The sequence below is a fragment of the Scyliorhinus canicula genome, chromosome 7, assembly GCF_902713615.1.
Source record: "Scyliorhinus canicula chromosome 7, sScyCan1.1, whole genome shotgun sequence".
In the NCBI taxonomy this organism is placed as follows: domain Eukaryota; kingdom Metazoa; phylum Chordata; class Chondrichthyes; order Carcharhiniformes; family Scyliorhinidae; genus Scyliorhinus; species Scyliorhinus canicula.
In genome coordinates this window covers 41,182,168-41,201,919 of record NC_052152.1, presented here as the reverse complement: position 1 = coordinate 41,201,919, position 19,752 = coordinate 41,182,168, and the positions used below count along the sequence as shown (strand labels likewise).

The 19,752-nt window shown below is 44.0% G+C and overlaps 1 protein-coding gene across 15 annotated transcripts in view; it reads right to left on the bottom strand.

Moving 5' to 3' along the window:
- Nucleotides 1–19,752, bottom strand: part of LOC119968893 (HMG box transcription factor BBX) — a 267,812-nt gene that overhangs the window by 195,807 nt on the left and 52,253 nt on the right. For 8 of the 15 annotated variants that reach the window (XR_005461264.1, XR_005461263.1, XM_038801847.1 and 5 more), the window contains exon 4: nucleotides 18,705–18,776. The exons of 4 other annotated variants lie outside the window; for them this stretch is intronic. The gene's annotated coding sequence lies outside the window, so the exon portion shown is untranslated. Of the gene's footprint in view, nucleotides 1–9,755; nucleotides 9,811–18,704; nucleotides 18,777–19,752 lie in introns of all 15 variants that reach the window. 3 more of the 15 variants (XM_038801848.1, XM_038801849.1, XM_038801842.1) reach the window with 2 other exon arrangements.

The following is a 19,752-nucleotide window of genomic DNA, read 5'->3' as shown; positions in this document are numbered from 1 at the left end:
AGAAGTCAGAGAGTGGTGATGGATGGCAAATATTCAGCCTGGAGCCCAGTTACCAGTGGCGTACCGCAGGGATCAATTTGGATGACTTGGATGAGGGAGTTGAAGGGTGGGTCAGTAAATTTGCAGACGATACGAAGATTGGTGGAGTTGTGGATAGTGAGAAGGGCTGTTGCCGGCTGCAAAGAGACATAGATAGGATGCAGAGCTGGGCTGAGAAGTGGCAGATGGAGTTTAACCCTGACAAGTGTGAGGTTGTCCATTTTGGAAGGACAAATATGAATGGGGAATACAGGGTTAACGGTAGGGTTGTTGGCAATGTAGAGGAGCAGAGAGATCTTGGGGTCTATGTTCATAGATCTTTGAAAGTTGCCACTCAAGTGGATAGAGCTGTGATGAAGGTCTATGGTGTGCTAGCATTCATTAGCAGAGGGATTGAATTTAAGAGCTGTGAGGTGATGATGCAGCTGTACAAAACCTTGGTACGGCCACATTTGGAGTACTGTGTGCAGTTCTGGTCGTCCCATTTTAGGAAGGATGTGGAAGCTTTGGAAAAGGTGCAAAGGAGATTTACCAGGATGTTGCCTGGAATGGAGAGTAGGTCTTACAAGGAAAGTTGAGGGTGCTAGGCCTTTTCTCATTAGAACGGAGAAGGATGAGGGGCGACTTGATAGAGGTTTATAAGATGATCAGGGGAATAGATAGAGTAGACAGTCAGAGACTTTTCCCCCGGGTAGAACAAACCATTACAAGGGGACATAAATTTAAGGTGAATGGTGGAAGATATAGGGGGGGTGTCAGAGGTAGGTTCTTTACCCAGAGAGTAGTGGGGGCATGGAATGCACTGCCTGTGGAAGTAGTTGAGTTGGAAACATTAGGGACCTTCAAGTGGCTATTGGATAGGTACCTGGATTACGGTAGAATGATGGGGTGTAGATGAATTTGTTCTTAATCTAGGACAAACGTTTGGCACAACATCGTGGGCTGAAGGGCCTGTTCTGTGCTGTATTTTTCTATGTTCTATGATTGTTTGGAGGTATATACCTTGGCAGGAGGCACGAAGTGGCAAGGGTGGAGCATGAGGTGTGCATCGGGTGGGGTGGGGGGAGGGTACGAGGGCTAGACAGCCTCATGTTTTCCATTACAACTGGGACAAAGACCCACAGCACCAAGGCAGGCCTTTTGAACTGCTTGCCTTGAACCTGGCAGCCAGTGACTGCCTCCAAACTTTTTCCTGGGCCAACTGCAACCTGCATCCACCTTCCACAATGGAAATTCCAGTCTGGCGGGCACTTTCCCCTGAGGCGGGAACCCAGCCTGGAAATTTTCCCGATTCCCGCCATCTGCCTGGAGGATGAAAATCCTCAAGAGTAACAAAGGAGCTTTGAGGTGATTACTTTCATCTTTTGGAACATTCTCAAAATTCCCAAAATAATAACTATCCATTCCTCGTCTCCTTAAAAAGCAGTCAAAAATAAGCAATTTCTCTGCCATAACTGATGATTTGACAACATCTATTTATAGAATGTCAGTGATCATTTACGTTGTCAATGCCCCAATTCTATTATTTTGAAAGTCAAATAAAAAAGTAATTCAGTTATATCCACCACTTGCACGCTTTGGCACCAAGATGAAAAGAAGATGATGCAGACAAATTTTTAGAAATACAAAGGCAAATAACATGTTAGAAAATTAACATATCGGTATACTACATAGTGTTGTGGGAGCTGTAATGATACAATGTTTATTTGCTATTCATCACCAACATACGTCGAGTGTATTAGACGAGTGCAACCAAAGTGCTTTTAAAAGAATCATTGGGCACTGCAGCATTTATACACATAAAGCAAACAGGATTCACCATCATGTTGCAATGATGCTCAAATTACAACTTACACGAGGCAAGTTAATTGCTTGCATTGGTTGAATAAATAAGAATAACGCACGAGATAGCATGTGTTACACTGCACTTTCGCCTGTTGATATGTGATTTCCATCCCAAGTTGACTCTCATAGCAGTTTAATTGATGCATCAACCAAGAAAAGCAAATAACCTGCATATAACTTGAAAATCCTAATAGAGCAGCCAGTTCACACACTGATTTGGGTGCAATAAAAATAGAAAATGCTCAACTGGTCAGGCTGCATCGGGAGACGGAAACAGTAGAGGTTAAAGTCAACCTTTCATCACAACTAGAAAAATGGTCGAGAAGTAACAGGTTTGAAGTAAGCACAAAGGCGGGGAAATGAGGATAGAGGGCAAAAAAAAGGTCTGTGATAGGATGCAAGGCAAGAGATATTAAATGACAAAAGGGATGATGATGCAAAGCAAAAAGGAGATAATAATGGGACAAGAAAAAAAAAAAGATGGGTTGGGAGGAGCTGTAATTGTGAAAACGGGATCATCGCCAACAACTGCCACCCAGAAACAGAAAGAAACACAAAAATATTTTTTAAACTGGGAAAAGAGGTTATGATCTGAAATTGTTGAACTCAATGTTGCAGCTGGAACACTGATGCACTGTCTGTCACCTCAGTTCACTCTGCAAGTGTGACCCTGAGCTTCCAGTCATCTGTCACTTTACCTCTCTGCCCCACAGCCACTGTTACCTCTCTGACATCAACCTTTTTCAATGAAGCTCAATATAGCCCAAGACATTGGGCGGGATTCTCCGCCGGCGGGATTCTCCGTTTTGCCGGCGCCCAGAGGTTTCCCAACGGCGTGGGGCTGTCCCACAATGGGAAACCCCATTGACCGGCCGGCAGGTCGGGGTAGAAATGTGGCGCGGCGGAGCAGAGAATCCAGCCCATTATTTTTATTTTTGTGTTTTTTGTTTGCGCCTTCGCATTTGTTCTTCCCTATCCTCCCCCCATCTCCTCCTCTGTACTTCCTTAAAATCAATTCCATTTCTCACTTTTTCCAGTTTGGACGAACGATCATTCACCTGAAACACTGGGCAGAATTTTCCCGCAAGATTTGGGGCATAGACGTTGGGGTCCAATGGGCCTCCCAAGCCTGCACCTGCCGACAGCGAGGACAGCAGCACAATCTTACTGGAGTCCTGGCAACTTTGAAAACATGGCTGACACACCCAAAGATAGGCAGCTCAGGGACCAAGCAGGTGCCACAACATGGAGGCACCATTACTACCCTGCATAACAATGATCAAAACTGGATCTACCCCAGTGGGCGAATCGGAGTGGAGGGGCAGCTTCTCTGATGGATTGTTCTCAACCTCATTATTGCAGCTCTCTCTTTACAACATGGAATCTCTGGCTGCCATGCCTGCTGCAAGGAAGGCATCTCCATTGATCTGGAGGCCCACCCGTACAGCTTTTTGCGGGGGGGGGGGCTGCCACTAGCAAAATGGTGTTGACGCCACAAGGGGCAGGTACATTCAGTCCAATAACTCTGCTTCTCTCCACACATTCTGAATAACTAGCTGAGTATTTCCAACATTTTTGGGTTATATTTCAGACTTCCCAAATCCATAGTATTTTGCTTCTGATTCAAGTGTACCTCACCATCGATTTAGCTCAAGCCTACAGAAGTGCTGTATTTGTTCAAACACAGCACCTGAAGCCAACACAGTACTTTAAAATTCACTGCACCTAAATGCAGCAATGCAAACTGAAATTTCCCCAATCTATACATGCACAGTTGCAGTCCAAATTGTGAAGTAAAGCAACTTGATGAATGGAAAGCACATCACCAACATCGTCAAGTGTATGGAGCAGTGTTATTATTAAAACAATGAGTTGACAGGGAGCAAGATTAGCCGAGTTACTTTCCGAGAGCCAGCACGGACAATAGGCCAAATGGCCTTGTGTGTTGTAACTATTGTATGATTCCATAACATGTTGACAACCTACAAAATCAAAGGCCGGGCTTCTAAAATTGAACTGCATGACTAATTGAATTCAGTGAGCTTCGCTTCACTCCATGTAATGTTCTTGTCAGATGGCCTGATTTATATGACAAGAACACTTGTAGCTGAAGCGATAAACGATTATTAGCATTACCTGTGGGTAAACTATATACAAAACAGATGAATAACAGGAAGATCAATCACAAGCAACCTCTCTCGTCAGCTTCCACCAGTCAGTCTGAGGTCACCTAACTCTAACATTCACTTACATACGAGTGAGACTCCTTGTGGTCAGTTGGTGAATTACAACACAACCGTGCTATCTCTACACATTAAATACACGCTCTGAACATTGTAGGATCATACCAATGCAGGACACAATACAGAACACAATACATACTAACTTGTTTTAAGCCAACCACATGGAATTTACCTCTATCCTAATTGTTAAAGTTTCCATATTCTCACAACACTTGCCCTCACAGCTAAACAATTCCCAGAAGGAGACAAAGGCCCTGATTTTGCAGTAACAATAACAAGACTATCACCATCACCATTATTAAATATAAATCAGACAGCAACATTCAGAATCTGCAAATGTGCAGTTAAATGTGGAAATAAGGCAGCTGCGGTCAGAGTTTCTTTATTCCTCCAGAAGCTTCATTGTAATAGCATCTTTCCAAGAGACTAGGCATTGAAACAGATGTAATGAAATAAAGTTGGGGCACTTACACCATTCCCAATAAACATGACAGGAAAAAAGGATGAACTTATCCATTCCAGTGCAAGTGCATTATACCAGCATGGTCAGTCTTAATTATTACCAAACATTCGCTCCGTCACTGAAAATTAACTGCAACAATGTGGAGTCTCATTTGTTCAGATTTTAATTAATGCTGGAAATTTTTAAAAGTTAAAAATAATTGAATTTTCTATTTTTTTTGTCTCTTTTATCCATCACTTGTTCCCTTTATGTCACTTTATGCACATGATTTGTTATTCAATTCAATATTTTAAACTTACACTTCCTGGTCCTGACTCTGGGGACAAGTTTTTTTTAAACATGTTTATTGGAATTTTTACACAAATTTGCACAAAAGCAAAAGGACAGTTGCAAGTGTCAATGTACAACAGGTACAGGTACAGGCCAAAACAACAGTCATTATAGCTTTAGGAACAACAAGTGTCAATGTGCAACAGGTACAGGCCAAAACAACAGTCATTACAGCGTTAGGAACAACAAGACTGAATGAATCAGGCTCAAAATCTCCACAAATAAATTACCCGTCTGTACCCAAACAGGATACAACCAATAATCTAGACCTACATCACACTCATAGCTTAAAAACAGAACGATGGAAGACAACAATACTCCGAGAACCCCGGTACTAAGGGGAATTTGGCAAACTCTTGCATGGTAATTTGATCTTCGTTAGGCCCAGACTGGAAGGGGCAGCCATCCTATACTTTTGAGATGGCGAAAGATAAAGACAAATTGAAGGTGTGGACTGGACACAACCAGGCCCATATTATTAACCCAGAGAACAAAATAACAAGAGAACAAGAGTCGAGAGCGAGAACAATAACCTTTATTGTCACAAGTAAGCTTACATTAACATGGAGGGAGAATTCAAAATATCCAATTCACCTAACAAGCATGTCTTTCAGGACTTGTGGGTGGAAACCGGAGCACCCGGAGGGCTAGCAAGGGCATCAAAATAGAGAGGAATATAGGAACACTTCTGACACCTTGTCAAGTCCGAAAGAAAAAAGATTAAGGAAGAAGAGGAGCAAGAAATATCAAAACGAATGCCTCAGACAAAGCAAAGACTGGCCATTTAATTGCCACATGGGCCAGCCCAACCCCCAGGAGGAGAACCAAGGATGAAGACTGGGTTTTACCTTCAGACCTAACCCACATCAGCATCTTTCCGAATGTGGACCACCACACTGGGACACCCCACAGCACCCAAGAGGAGGTGCCACCGCTCAACGAGCAACAGGATAAAGACTGCGACACCAGGCCTGGTCTAGTCCAGCACTGCAACAAGATTAAAGACATGGAAGAACAGGCCCCAATGACTACCATGACCCCCCTATCCTTACACCCCTTCCCAAGACTATGCCTGTAGGACACAGCACCTATAGAAACTCTGCTGAGAGGGACCACCAGACACACCACCTGCCACCAAAAATAGAGGATATTAAAACCGACCTCACTCACAAACGTTCTAACAGCAAAATAGTCAAAGAGGGAATTCCAATTCAAGAGAAATGAATAACTCCCCCTAAAGGGCAGCTCAACAAACCCCCATCCTCAAAAGGAAAATACACAGTCCTCTTGGGTCCAAAAAAGAATAAGCGCAGCCAAAACAAAATAAATTAGATCTGACTGCAGGGTACCTTCCTCGAACATAGCGAGGACAGAACTAACCTTATCCCCCATACCCTTCACCCCTCATCCTGCTCTGGTCCCACAATCAAGATGCAGCTTAACATGATAAAACATTAATAATGTAGGATAATTAACAGCACAGGACATCAACTCCAAGAAATCTACTTGCAAGCAGATATGACGACAACATTAACAGGCAACATCATGATTATCAGGGAGTAGAGTCCAGGATCACAACTGAGGTGAGAGGGAGTCATCAGGATAAAGACCACTCCACGGGGGCACAAAGAAAGTAAACATCAAGGATAAAGCAGAATCTAAATCAGTGAGCCTTCCTCAGGATCTTCCAAGGATTTCAACTATCAGAACATGAGCTTCATTACTTCCAACTTGCCGACTCGACCGGGCCCAGGTGGTCAACGGCCGAGGCTCCCAAAGGGGAGGACATCCCGGCAGGCTCAGACAACTCACATCCCACTCCGCCGACACCAGGAACAGGGCCACACAGAATGAGAGGTTGGAAGGACACCCCAACCCCAGGCCTCGGAGATGGGATTCAATATGCTCCAACAAATTAGAGCGGCTCGTTCGACAGATAGAGACTACCGAGGCATGGCCGTCAGTACTCAAACTTGGCTGGGAACTTCTCCACCATCTTACTGGAGACACCAAGCTCAGCAGGGCTTCTCACCGGCTCCCCCTCGTCCTCATTGGAACCTCTCAGGGTGAACAACAGGCCATGCAATAGGAACTCAATCGTGCACAGATCGGGTTCCACCAGGGCCAATGCTCTCTCTGTTGCAAGAAGCACCTTGTGTGCCCCCATTGCCTCCAGAAACACACCTTGGACTGCTTTTGGCTGCAGCTCCGGGATTGGGTGGATGGGGAGAATTTAGAGACAGCGGTTACAGCATTCCAGCCTGGTGCTGAGAGGTCATATCCAAGGAAACTACTCATCTTCATTCCTGCTGGGGACCTGTTTGACATCTTGGAGATGCCGGAACAGTCACCAATTTGCATTCAAGTGGGTACTTAATTATTCCAATTGTCTACCTATCACTCCTGGGTGGATAACCAGTGCTGGTTTAAGTTCCCACTCTGGCAAGATCACTCGGAGATGGAACACATTAGGGAATCAACCCAATGAACTGATTCCCATTTTGCTCCCTCCTCCAGACTCAGCTCTGCCAGTCTGGGAAAATTCCATCATACGTTTCTCTGTAAGGATGTTTCATATTGGTTATTTAAGCAGATACACAATTGCTTGCCTTGTTCACACAGGTTCAAGATCCCCACTATTTGGGATTTCTAATTAAGACACACTCCAGTGCAAAATCCCAGAGAAAGTCTACAGGAAAGTTTAAATGTAAAGAACAACTGGCACCCTTCATTTATCGCTGACCGCAATATCCAGGCCATGTCAAATCAGATACAAAAAGAGATAAATAAAGAAGGAAAGGAAGTGAACAAGAGGGGGGAAAAATGACTGGAAAATCAAAAGGAAAATTAAAAACAAGAGGAATTGAAACCAGGTTACATTTGGCAATTGTCACTTTAGTCCTTGAGGGGTTAATGAGTGAATGGCAGTGTACTGGTGTGTAACATGCAAGCATTCTTGATCCATGAAGTATGAGACTCGTGGCCCTGTCCATCATGGTCAGAAACAGGCAAAGTCCTTTCCGAGGAACGCAAGAATTGTTCAGACAAACAGAGACCCAAGGTCCCATTGAGTTCATTTTTTACAATCTTAGGAATCCTAGGTTCTACACCACCTTTTTCCTTCTCGGCACACTTGTACACACTATCCCAAAATGATTTTCTGAATTTGCATTTTTCAGTGTCAAAACAGCTTTGCATCTTGTAAATTATTGCCTTCCAACACGAACAAGTATGTGAATAACAATACTGTCACGACAACTAAAAACGTTCAAAAACATATAAGAACAATTTACTATCTGCTAGAGTTGAGACACCACCCGGGGGAGGGGGAGGGGGGGGGGGGGGGGGGGGGGGGGCTAAATGTGGTAACTCACTGGAGATGGGGGTAAACAAATGTGGATGTCTGTACCTTTCCAACCTAGTCACATAAATGATGATCTGCAGGAGTACATATCAGATGGGCCATTTAAAGGAATAGTACAAAGATGACAGATGAAGGATTGTGAAGGTAAGGGAACAGAGGAAGCAACGAATGAATACCCAATGATGCACGGTTGAGTCAGTTCACAGGTAGCTCCCTAGGCCTGATGCTGCAGACTGCAAGGACTTGTTGGGAGATACTATTTCCTGCCAATGGGAGGAGAGGTTTAACTCAGAGTAAAAGTGCATGGCTGGCGAATACTCAGGGCACAAAAAGTGGATAAAAGGACACAACTTCATCCTGATGTGAGACAGTGCGTATCACCCCAATCCCCTCCCTCACAAACACCACCACCTGCCAGCTCCCCTCCAAGCTACCCGGCAGCCTGACTGGGAACTCTATCGCCGTTCCTTCACTGTCGCTGGGTCAAATCCATAACAGCACTATGGGCATAACTGCACCTCATGGACTGCAGCGTTTCAAGAAGGCGGTTCACCACCACCTTCTCAAGGGCAATAGGAATGGGCCATAAATGCTGGCCTGACCAGCAAAGCCTACATCCCATGAAAGAAAACTGGCGGGATTCTCCCATCCCGCAGCAGAGTGTCCACGCCATTGTAAACGCCGTCGCGGGCCGGTCGTGTAGAGCATCCCACAACCGGCGGCGCGCCAACCATGCCGGCGCCAATTCTCCACTCTGTGGAGAATCGCGTGTCAGCGTCGGGGCGGCGTTGCACAATTCGCACGGCCTGCCAGCAATTCTCCAACCCGGCGGGGGGTCCGAGAATCCCGCCCTACATTTTTATAATTCTCTGCCTTTCCAAGTCGACTCCTCAAATTAACTTTGCAGACAGAGCCATCCTGCTCTGTTTATGCACTTCCTTGCATCCCCATCTGACCATCCACTACTCACCCTCATCTCAATGCAATATGATACCTCTCCATCGTTGTCTCCCTCAAAAAATATTGTTCAACACATTCCATTATTCTCACCGGGAGGTCTCTTCCTTCCTGCCTGGCAGAAGGGGCACAGAACAGCCGGGAAAGGCAGAGAACTGGAGGTAGACAACTCCAGCCATCTTATAACTGGCAGCTGCAGAGGAGGTGGCACCAGAGATAAACCTAGTCTCAATGTGCTTTGGAAGTTAGAGATGGGGATCTCCCAGCTACCGGGCGACAGAAGTAAATATCACACAGCCACAAGGCACACACCATTGACTCATGTAGAAAAGCAGAATACGATGGATGATGGAAAACAGAAACAGAAAATGCTATGGAGAGAAACAAAGAACATTTCAGGTTGATGACCCATTCATCAGAACTAGGAAAAATTATGTCTACTGTTTATGACTCACTCATGTCCACTTGATGTTAGCAGCCAGTGAAATAGGATAATGAGCACAACGATTCTTACCTTGACAGTTCTAATTCATGTCTTTCATCTTCCACACGCCCTTCAAGGGGAGGTGCTGCAGGAGGACAAAGGCATCTTAGAGGAGGTCATACAGTCCAAGAGCACAACATCACAGCGCTCATGCAGACCATGCGCCAGCTCAGTTACACATATTCTGGGAGACTAGCAAGACAAATAGTTGGGTTATCAATTGGGGCGTCACATCATATCACAGGTCAGCAAGCAGGAGCAGAAAGTGGAGACAGGCATGGTGGTGGAGAATCCCGAGGGGCGCAGGAGTCTCCAAGTTCTGCTCAGCGGGACAAAGATGGTCAACATCAGGCGGTGTTGATGACAAGAGCGATTCTAGAGCAGCAGCAAAATAAATGTGGAAGATGGTGCCTGGCTTTCCAACCTCATGGTGCATGCTTGCAGGGAAATTGGAGTCCATCCCAGGAATTAATGCCACGATGTCACAGATCTTTGCGATGATGTCTTCATCCATGGAAAGATTGGCCGACTGACAGTATACTGGCCTCACCAATGGATTGCACACTCCGAATGTCACATTCAAGGGGACTGATGTAACCTTAGCCGTGATGCTTTACTGTCCCATCAATTGCAACAAAATGCTCTGCAGTGTATTGATAGAAGTAAAGTACACGTATCAAGAGAGGGAGGATGACATATGGGGAGATGAAAGTGATGACACTGCCTAAAGAACTTTCATTTCTCACCCATTGCCACCACTCAGTCGGAGTCCCACAGGATGCTTCCTGGAACTCTCTTCCTAACAGCACTGCGGGTGTACATGCACCAGATGGAGACTGCAGCGGTCCAGGAAGGTGGCTCACCATCACCTTCTCATGGGCATTCAGAGATGGGCAACAGTGCTCACAACCCAAGAAATAATTTTTTTAAATTCCCAATGACCAAGTCTGCTCCTACATAGGTGCAAGTGGAACGGTGGTTGACAGAGTTCTCCCGACACCCAGATGTGTGCAGCCTGCCACTACACCTGCTGAATCCAGAGGGTTTGTACCGCACTGGAATATCAGAGTAAAGAATTGTAACTACATAAGAGTATACACATGAGTGTTTGCACATTAGATCATTAGTTTTCCAATTAGTATCCGAGTCACATAAAAATTACTTATTTGTACTACTTGCCGGCCTTACCATTTTTACCTGCTGCTCGGCATGAGGTCCCCTCCCTTTTGATGAATTAAAAACAAGACATAATGCCGAGCAAAGGGTGTCTGTGAAATGGATAGCCTGTTGATTGCAGTATTACTTGGGGAAAAGGGATCTAAGCGGGTTCAGCATGTAGCTGCTGGATGGATACACTGATACAAAACTAACTAAATCTCACCAACACAAGGCCTCTCTGGGATCCCAGTAGTAATATGCACCCCAGCTGGTGCCACGGACACATTATGTGCCTCCTTCTAAGATGCACAGCAATCTGTGCCTTGCCCATCCTGCAGCTGCAATCCTAGCACACCACAATCATTGGCAGGGGCATGTTGAAGAGCTCCTCCAGATTTGTTGTAGCACAGGAACCATGTAGTTCAGTGTCACTATTGTTTGCTCAGTAACGCTCCTCATTGTCATATGGCTTTAATTGCCCTGGTCTTGAGGCAAATCTTTTTGGCTCCTCACAGGGTGGCATCAGCCACATTTAAGTGGCCGGCAGTCGTCTGTTCTGAGATGCGAGAACTCAGGAAAAGTGGGCTGATGCAGAACAAATGCATCGTATGGCTGCTCCTTGAGAATTTTAAACACATCTGCATAATTATCTTTTTGTGGTTGTAATAAAGCTGCACAATACTGTCAATAAAAGCAAAGTACCGTAGATGTTGGAAATCGGAATTAAAACAGAAAATGCTCGATAAACTCAGAACGTTTGGCAGCAGCTGTGGAGAGAAAAAAAGTTTAACGCTTCAAATCCAAATTACCCTTTTCTTCAGAACAGAATAAAGGAGTGGAAGTCCTGAGGGGGAGAATTTTAAGGATGGTGAGTGATTGGTGTTTGCCATCCTGAGAATCTGTGCCTAATGTGCAGCCGCCGACTCTCAAACTCCCACTGCCATTGGCAATAGGCGGAGCTTCCGTCCATCTTGGAAGGATGTTCCGCCCAGAAGAGCTATCAACCAATCAGGTTGGCCAACAGCTGTTTAACCCAGCCAGGCACAGCGCTGCAGCAGCCAGACGGGGTACTGAAGTGCTCCGAGTTCCAGGAACTTTGAAAGGGTACGTCAGTGTGATCCTCCCCACCTGAGGTGGAGAAGTGTGAATGTCACTTTCCCACCCTACCTGCAGCCGCCAATCTACAAACTGAGGCTAGACAGGGTAAGGTCCTTGAGTGGACATTGTGGCCACTTAAGGGCCTTAATGGGTGAATGGACAGGTTGCCAACCCAAGGCTCTGCCTCCACAAACGTGAAATTGTGTCTGGGTTTGGGCGGGATTTTACACTCCCTCAAGCCCCGGCCTCAGAACCTGCCTTTGGGGAGCAGTAAAATTCTGCCCTATGATACATAAACATTTCAGGTTGTTTTATCGGTGCCTCAATTGCAACATGCAACCGATGACGCATTGAATCTGTGGGAAGTCAGTTTGAGCCGTAAACGTGACTCAATCCGACAGGTTTCATTGGTGGCAAAGTGTACACAATAGCCTGCTGTGGCATACAAGCAACCGTTACCCGTGTGGTGCACTTGTGCGAAGCCAACTGCAAAATTCTGCAAACATCTCCTGTAGATCCCTGAAAGGAGCCCAAGAAATCGAGGCGGTGGTCACTTTGACAGCCACTTGTAAAATATGCCATTATATCCACTTGGCACAAATCTTCTTCCAACAGTTTGCAACGATCTGTGACGACATGATGCAACATCATAAGCCTCCTGGGGCACTGGTGTTTGGATGGGCCCTGGATGCTGATCATCGGCCTATATACCCTATGTTGCGGGCATCGCCCGGAGGCTGCACCTTTGTGCCTACCTACTCTCTCATGTGGAGCAGCACGTCTGTGAAAAGGCGGCAACTGTTCCTCTTGACCATGCTGTACATCCGAGGTCCACGGTAAAGCTGTGTAAGCAGCGCCCATGCTGATCTGATATGGGACAAATGGAAAGTGGAGATCGGATGCACAAACATCCAAAGCAGAGAAAATGATTTCCAATGTAGTGAAAAGCATCTTTAGAGGAGCAGGAATCAGTACAAAAGTAATGAAAGTTAACACTTAGAATGAGCATTGCGAGCAAAAGAAGCAGGTATGAGATCCCAGTATGGTACTTTTTGCCTGTCATTCGTTCAGCCCCATCAACTTCCACCATTACTTTCACAGGTGATTTTCCCAGGAAACCTGTACACCCACAGTTTACGGTGAAGTCTCTTGTTAATTAACTCAAAATAAATTGACAACCTGCTTTTCCAGGAGTTTCACGCACACAGCCAAACCAACTACAGTTAAATAACTAGCCGATGCTGGAAATCTGAAATAAACACATGAAGTGCTGGAAAAACTCAGCAGGTCTGGTAGTGTCTGCGGAGAGACAAAAGCAGAGTTTTGAGTCGGTGGGTTGGACAATGCTTTTAGACCACCTATTTGCTCTTTGAAGTTAAAATTCATCCGATAGGTTCACTTCTATCTTTCGGGGTATCTGAAGTTAAAAACGTCAAGATCAAAAATTATGAGCTAGGTTGTTAAAAACATCAAAGTCCTGATTAGAGGTGGACAGGCATGCAACTTAGCATCACCTGGCTCCCCACTGCAACCACAATCCAGAGCTATTTTAGAAAAAGGCCAGTTTGGGGTCAGATTAACTACTTGGAGGCAAGTAGCGGGTAGCCAATTTACACTAATTATATTTAATTAAGAGGCCTATCAAGTCCTGTTCCCACAAAGGCCGGAATGCCCAGTTAGCACTGCGGGCAAACCTTGGTGTCCGGACATGGGCAATGAGCAGAAAATTGGACAGGCAGTTCAAAATAGATCAAGCAAGGAACAACTCTTTCCAGCCCCCCAGACACATGGCTGCCTGGCCACAGCAGCCCCTCTAGGTCCATGACCAAATATCTGTGACATTTTTTAACCCACCACAGCCAATGGGGGGGGGGGGGGGCTGAAGGTGTCAGCAGCAACCCTTTGTTAATTATATTGTTAAAATACACAGGTGAAGGGCATGGTTTAATTAAATAAACTTTTGAGTACATATAAACAGGTACTAAAAGAGTATAAACGGGGGAGCTGGAGCGTGTGAGGAGAGTTATGAGACTGAATAGTCAATAAACTCGCTCAGTAAAGAAAAGTATTGTGTCTGGCTTGGCTTGTAGGTGGCACGATGGCACAGTGGTTAGCACTGCTGCCTCACAGCTCCAGGGTCCCGGGTTCAATTCTAGCCTCGGGTGGCTGTGTGGTATTTGCACGTTCTCCCCGTGTCTGCATGGGTTTCCTCCGGGTTCTCCGATTTCCTCCCATTGCCCAAAGATGTGCAGGTTAGGTGTATTGGCCATGCTAAATTGCCCCTTAATGTAAAAAGGATTAGGTGGGGTTACTGGGATAGGGTGGAGGTGTGGGATGAAGTAGGGTGCTCTTCCCAGGGGCCAGTTCAGACTCGATGGGCTGAATGGCCTCCTTCTGCATTGTAAATTGCATGATTCTATGAACACCCGTCATCACCAATTGGACAGCAAGCCCATGGCCTATAATTGGCTTAAGCATTGAAAATTGCGGTGGGCTCGTCTGAAGTACGCTTGGCAGTGTCGATCACTGGAACTAGCCCCTATTTCCAACTCTTAACCCCTGATTAAACATTCTGTCCCAAGTCATCCTTATGACATGAATTATCAACTCTAAATGGCTATGATGAGATTAACAGCATTATTCCAGCAATTTCATAGCAGACAGGTGCTGAATGCTATTTTTCTTTTGGTTTTTCCAACATTAACAGCAAAGTCATCCAACAATATGTGGGAAATCAAAAACCTTGACCAATCTCTTCTTCGCTGCAACGGTGATTGACTCTTAAATGTCCTGAAGGACGGGCAATAAATGCTGGTCCAGACAGCGACGCCCACATCCCATAAACGAAGAAAGGAAAAAAAGCTTGCTGTATTTTATATTTTAGGAACTAGAAACGTCAAGTGTCTTTGATTCGTCATAATCTTTACAGTAATTTCTGGCCCTACATGTTGACTCCAGCAACTAAGAGTTAATGTTTCAGGTCAATGACCTTTCATCAGAACTCTCAACCCGAAAGATTGGTTGGAATTGTCCATTCCATAGAACATGGAACAGTACAGCACAGAACAGGCCCTTCGGCCCTCAATGTTGTGCCGAGCAATGATCACCCTACTCAAACCCACATATCCACCCTATACCCGTAACCCAACAACCCCCCTCCCCCCTTAACCTTACTTTTTAGGACACTATGGGCAATTTAGCATGGCCAATCCACCTAACCTGCACATCTTTGGACTGTGGGAGGAAACCGGAGCACCCGGAGGAAACCCACGCACACACGGGGAGGACGTGCAGACTCCGCACAGACAGTGACTCAGCCGGGAACCGAACCTGGGACCCTGGAGCTGTGAAGCATTTATGCTAACCACCATGCTACCGTGCTGCCCTGGCGTAGGTTTGCCTGAAGCAGGGCTGGCAAGCCACTGATGAAATCTCCATTCACCTCGGCGGGATGAGAAGATCCTGCCGGCATGAAGGGCGGAGGGAATTCCAGCCATGAACTCCGTTCCTCTCTCCTCAGATGCTTCCTGACCCGCTGAGTAATTCCAGCATTTAATTTTCATTTTAAATTTCCAGTATCTGCAGCATTCTCCTTTTTAATAAAATAAAGTCAGTTCATGATGGATTAAAGTATCTCAATAAAGTATTTATTACATTGTCTAATAATTTTAGATGAATTTCCACAGTGAAGTTGGTATTGTTGTGTTATGCTGCTTCGTGTAGCATAAGCTGCTTCCTTGATGTATGCTTTGATAAAGGAAGCTCCAGACTATGAAATGAGTTCAACTTGATTATTGATCTATTAACACAGTTCTTAAATGAGTTTGACTCTCTGCTAATCTAACTGTAGTAACTCAGTCTATCTTTACCAGCCTGCTCTAAGCCACGTGCTGGGTGTGATGCTGCTGATCAACCCTGATGTACTCTCTAGATGTCTGTCTGTGGACAGAGCATGTGTGCCCTGTCCTTTTATATGGGTTGTGAAGTGCCCCCTTGCGATAATGCCACCTCTGGGTGTCCTGATTACCCATTTGTTGTGTCTGTTGTAATGACCCATTGGCTGTATGTCTGTGTGTCATGACATCTCTGGGGCTCCCTCTAGTGGTTACTTAGTTGTAGTGTATTTACATTAACCCCTTGTGTATATACAATGATGCATATCACCACAGGTACATGAATCTTTGAAATTCAGACTGACAACATAGTGCCCAGCTTCAGAAGTAAATCAAATTAAATTTCAGCAACTTCTGTTTGCAAGACTATTTTTTTAAATTCCTCCTTCTTGAATTGGCTGTCACATTTCGTGACATTAAATCCTGACTATAGTTTAAATTCAGAACTTCGTAGTCTGTCCCAAAGACTTCACAGCCAATGGTGGTGAAAGACACGACACAAAGCCAGGCTTTCTTTCTAAAATAAAACCATTAACAAGTCTGGCAAAGGTGATAACATTGTTTTACAAACTTTTCCAAAATACCCCAAAAGTTGGAAGCCATAAAAAAAAGTAAGGAAATGTCTTCTCTGAGCTAACAGTCACAAAAGTTCATGATTGTGATTTCATTACAGAAGGTAAAGTAATTTTTTACCTCACCAAGACCTAAATATGCACATGGAGGAAAACAGCAAAATGCACAAAATAATCTTTCATATAAAACAAGTACCCGATCCATTATTTGATGCTGTTAGTTTCGTCAACCTTCTTCTATTAATCCACTTCCAGCTCTTTACATGCTACAGTTTTTGCTAGTAATGCTGGATTCTGCATTGAATATAGTTACACAGTTACTGTGAAAAGCCCCTAGTCACCACATTCTGGTGCCTGTTCGGGGAGGCCAGTACGGGAATTGAACCCGCGTTACTGGCCTTGTGGTGCATTAAAGGCCAGCTATTTAGCCCACTGTGCTAAACCAGCCCCTTCACTTCATTCGCTTTTCATTTATTTTTTGTAAAATCAGTAGCACACTGTAATATTTACATTCTCAGTACATCACAGATATAACTGCATAGACATCCCTTTTATTAAGGATCCCTCCTTCACTAAAATATTAGTTTAGCCTATGTCCAAATATTAAATTTTACCAATTTCTAAACTCTAAGTAAAACCCTGCACAAGAACCGTCCACTACATTTATGTATTAACATTACCCTACAGAGAAAAATAAATAAATGCATAATGGATATTTGCACAGGGGGAAAGAGCTGAAAACAAATTGAATAAAATGTTTTATAAAGTTATACAATGGTATTTAAGACCTTATTTCACTTTATCTGATATTTGTATGTGCTGAATCCTGTTGCCGCCCAAATATGAAAGACTATTGTGCCATTAAATGCGGTACAGCTTTCTGGTTGTAATGAGAGACTTCAAAATATTGCTGGAAATGATGGATGCAGCCAAACACAGCTGGAGAATCTGGCTCTGCACAGGAATTACCAAACAAAGGTTAGGTGACCCCGCTCTGCAGAACCTCTGTTCAGTCTGTAAGCATGACTCCGAGCTTCCGGTTGTCTGTCATTTTAATTCTCCAGTTTGCACTCACATTGATCTCTCCGATCTCAGCCTCCTACAATATTCCAATGCAGCTCAACGCAACCTCAAGGAATAACAGCTCATTTCCCGATTAGACACTTTACAGCCTTCTGGACTCAACACAGAGTTCAACAATTTCTGCCCTGCCTCAACTTTATTTGCTTTTATTCTTTGTTGGCTTTGATGTCACTCTTATTTTTCTCACTTTTTGACAGTGATGTTCATCACTCTGCCATTCACACCTCTTGTAGATACATCTCTATTTTTTCCCCTTGTCCTATTACCACTCTCTTTGGCCCTGCACATTCACCGTTCAATTTCCACCTTAGCACAAACCTTTTCTTTTTTTATTATTACCTCACTCACCTTTTCACTTTCCTGAAACCTATGCCAATCTCTAACCTTGTCCAGTTCCGATAAAATGTCATCAGCCTAAAATGCGATCTTTGCACAGATGCTACCCGACGTGATGAGTAGTTTCTGGTTTTATTGAAGAATTTGTGCAGTTTGGAAACAAGAATACCAGCACAATTCTTTCCCACTCCAAAATGGTAAATTATTGAAGACACAGCAACCTGAGACATGTCTTTCACAATTTGCTCTATGCTATATGCAGGAGTTGTATATAATAATAATAATAATAGCTTATTGTCACAAGTAGGCTTCAATGAAGTTATTGTGAAAAGCCCCTAGTCACCACATTCCGGCACCTGCTTGGGGAGGCCGGTACAGGAATTGAACCCGCGCTGCTGCCTTGTTCTGCATGACAAGCCAGCTGTTTAGCCCACTGCGTCAATCGACAATCGCAAAGGCCAATCGAAATTACACAATTATTTAATTGAGAATTATAATTAAAGCAAGTGTACAAAAAATATATGCTATTTTCTTTGAAAAGGACAGCTCTGAAGAAAAGCAGAACGTAAGTATTCGAATATCAAAAAAAAACAAGTGTGTGATTTAAAACTTTTAACACAAAATGGATAATTGGACGTAGAGATCAACTTTGTCACAACAAACGCCAATATTACAAACTCTTCAGCGCAAACTTCTTGATCCATGCCATAGCTCTATAGTTAACAGGAGGGTTTAATAAGACGGCTAACAAAAGATAATTCTGTCAGACCTGTGAATCTGCAGTAAGGAAGTTTACTCCAGATGAACTCGTGTGTCAAAAAGCTTCAGATTTTTCTTACCCAAACAATGGAAATGGAATTTGATGTAATGAAGATGAAATTTTTTCAAGATCCTTCTCACTTGATCACTCCCTAAAAAGAAACAGATACAATGATACGGAAATGAAATGAATAAAATCAAATGCGTTTTATCGCTTTTTGATACATCTTCTGTTCTTTTCCTTGTCCTATTAACCACCCCCACACACTTGTCATTTAATCTCTCCTGCTTTCCACCTTATCACAGATTTTTCCTTTTTTTTTTATTGCCACACTACCCTTTTCACTTTTCTGAAACCCATTCCAATATCTAACCTTTTCCAGTTCTGATGAAAGGTCACCTACCTAAAATGTTATCTCTTTTGCTCTTTCCACCCATGCTACCTGAGGTGATGAATAGTTTCTGGTTTTATTGAAGAATGTGTGCAGTTTGGAAACAAGAACAGCAGAATGAATACCAAAATGGTGAATGTTTGAAGACACAGCAACCAGAGACATCTCTTTCACAATTAGTTTCGCAATAAATGCAAGAGCTGTACCTTAAAAGGCCAATTAAAATTACTCCATTGTTTACTCGAGACACTTCAGTGTAGTGTAAATTACTCGTGTTTAGTTTAAGCCAATTCTACTTTTCTTAACTGAACCTAAAATGTTGCTGTTAGAAACTTGATGTGGTCTTTTGGATTCCTCAGCATTTTTCTTTACCTTTACCCAAAGATCTGCCTAAAAATGTTCCCTTGTGTTAACTTGTATGCCGTCCATACATTATAGATCACCTTCCCCACTTCCTTCCCCACCTCAACCTGGCACATGGCAACTTTTGATGAAATATTAGATTTATTTTTCTTTGAAAAAGGAGCGCTTTGAAGAAAAGCAGGATATATGTACTCTAATATCCAAAAAAAAACTCAGTATGTGATTTATAACTTTTGACAGCAATAGCTTTAACACAAAATTAATTATTGGAAGTAGAGGTCAACTTTTTCCACAAGCGCCAATATTACAGCCGCTTCAGTGCAAACTTCTGATCTCTGCCATGGCTCAACAGTTAATAGAAGTGTTTAATACG